Genomic DNA, 2,693 nt, shown 5'->3' with positions numbered 1-2,693 from the left:
ATTTTGATTTTGGCGAAAAATATATAATGTCTGGAGAATTTTGTATGGTCGGAAATGCAAAAAAAGAAGGAGGGAAGAAGGAGAAGGATGGGAAAGAGAATGTTAATCCAGTACCCGACCGAGTTACATTTTCTCGCAATTCACATTGGCGGATGTGGGGGAGGGGATCATGGGTCCTGACCTCTCCCTTGTGCAACAAAAAAAAAGGGAAAAAAGAAAAGAATTCTAGATTAGAATTTTGAAGAACATAAAATTCATTAAAACACACTTCAAATGTCGGGAAAGCTCAATTCCCGCCATTTAGGAATTATGATTTTCCTGGGGAAGAACACCACCCTTTCTTTTTGGGATTTATCGATTCATGAAAAAAAGAATACGCATGCAACTACTCATTTGTTTATGTATGTATACACACATAAAATAAAAAATGATAAAAATTTACCTGACCTTTTTAAAGAGGGGAAAACCTTGAATTTTGAAGAACTTTAAAAGTCTTTAAAAGACATTTCAGAAGTCAGGTAAGCTCATCTCCCGCCATCTAGAAATCGAAATTTTTCCGGGGAACCCGGACCCTTTATCTTTGGAGTTCATTGATTAATTGAATCATTTTCAAGGGGGAGGGGGGACACCTTGAATTTTGAAGAATTTGAAAGTCATTAAAAGACACCACAGAAGTCGGGGAAAGATCATTTCCCGCCACCTAGGAATCAAAATTTTCCCGGAGAAGAACCACGTGACCTCCCCACACCCCACCTTTCTTTTTGGGGTTTATCGATTCATGGAAAAACTACGTATGCAACTTACTCAATCTTTTTTTATGTATGTATACACACATAAGGCCTATTTACTGTAATAACAATGGGAAAAAATATCTGACTGTTTTCAAGAGTGGAAAACCTTGAATTTTGAAGAACTTAATTACTTTTAAATTCTTCAAAATTCAAGGTGTTCCCCTCTTGAAAATTATTATAATGAATCAATGAACCCAGGGAAAGGGATGTTCGAGTTCTTCCCGGGAAAATGTTGATTTCTAAATGGTGAACAATGAGATTTCCCGACTTCTGAAGTATTTTTTAATGACTTTAATTTAAAAGACACCTCAGAAGTCGGGAAAGCTCATTTCCCGCCTTCTAGGAATCAAAATTTTCCTGGGGAAAACCCCCGTACCCCCTTTCTTTTTGGGATTCATCGATTCATGGAAAATTTGTATGCAACTACTCATTTTTTTTAAATTGTTATGTATGTAACACACATAAGGCCTATTTACTGTAATAACAATGGGAAAAAATTACCAGACCGTTTTCAAGATAGAAAAACCTTGAATTTTGAAGAACATAAAAGTAATTAAAAGACACCTCAGAAGTCGGGAAAGCTCATTTCCCGCCATCTAGAAATCGAAATTTTCTTTGGGGAAGAATGTTGACCCCACCACCTATATTTGATTCCAGATCTGCATGATTCATATTCCCATTCATCATTAACAGTGGCGTAACAGGCGGGGCAATGGGCAGACTGTTCCCCCCCCCCCCTCCGGGCTGACCAAGCTGTCGTACCGGGCTGGGTAAGAAGAGAAAAGAAATAGGGGAGAGGGAGGGAAAGAGAAAGAAGGGGAAAGAAAGAGAAAAGAAAAAGGAAAAGAGAAGAGAAAAATAAAGACGAGAATAAAAAGGAAGATATAATGAACAGATATCACAGTACCCCTGCCTGCAACAAATTCTCCACTTCAAAAAGTGTCCAAAGCGCATTTGATCTAAGCCGCCAGGTATTCTCCGCAGTGGTGTAATCACCGGGGGACAAGGGGAAAATACTTTCCCCATTGAATGCCCTTTTCACCCGGGAAAGTGCCTGAAATCTCAAATTTTAAATCGCATATTTTGTTGAGGTAGGCTAATTTCCTCTAAAAATTCCACATTTTAGGGAGTTTTGATCAATTCCGACGAAATTAGAATTTAAAAAACAAAAGTTTTTCGTGCGCTTCGCGCGCATTTTTCATATTAAAGCTTGTGCTTGCTCCCCTTTGCCTTCTAAGTTATAACACATAGTCCCAAACTCAAGAAAGAAAATTTAAGATAGATCGTTTTACCTATTAAAGAAGGGCCTCAATGTGTAATGATGTTGAAAAATATGTTTGTAATAAATAAAGCCATAAGGAAAATGCTTATATTCAGTTCAAAAAAACCAGTGTGGCCATATATAACATAAGAGCATTTCTTGTTGAGGTAGGCCAATTTCCTCTAAAAATTGCACATTTTAGGGAGTTTTGATCAATTCCGACGAAATTACAAGTTAAAAAACAAACATTTTTCACGCGCTTCTCGCGCACTTTTTAATGTTAAAGCTTGTGCTTGCTCTCCTTTGCCTTCTAGGTTATAACACATAGTCCCAAATTCAAGAAAGAAAATTTAAGATAGGCCTAGATCGTTTTACCTTCGCGCGCATTTGTTAGGGTTAAAGCTTGAGCTTGCCCTCCTTTGCCTTCTAAGTTATTTTAAAACCTAATACTCCCAAAACTTGAGAAAGAAAATTTAAGATAGATCGTTTTACCTAAAAGAAGGGCCACAATGTGTAATGATGGTGAAAGAATAGGCCTATGAATTGTAATAAATAAAACCATGATGAAAAAATGCTTATATTTAGTTTCAAACACACGCGTGTGCCCTATATTAATATTAAAATAGGCCATGTCGTATTGT

This window comes from Anneissia japonica, unplaced genomic scaffold (assembly GCF_011630105.1).
Source record: "Anneissia japonica isolate Jap-2015-1 unplaced genomic scaffold, ASM1163010v1 scaffold3174_len352767_cov145, whole genome shotgun sequence".
In the NCBI taxonomy this organism is placed as follows: domain Eukaryota; kingdom Metazoa; phylum Echinodermata; class Crinoidea; order Comatulida; family Comatulidae; genus Anneissia; species Anneissia japonica.
Note: the sequence above shows the minus strand (reverse complement) of the source record.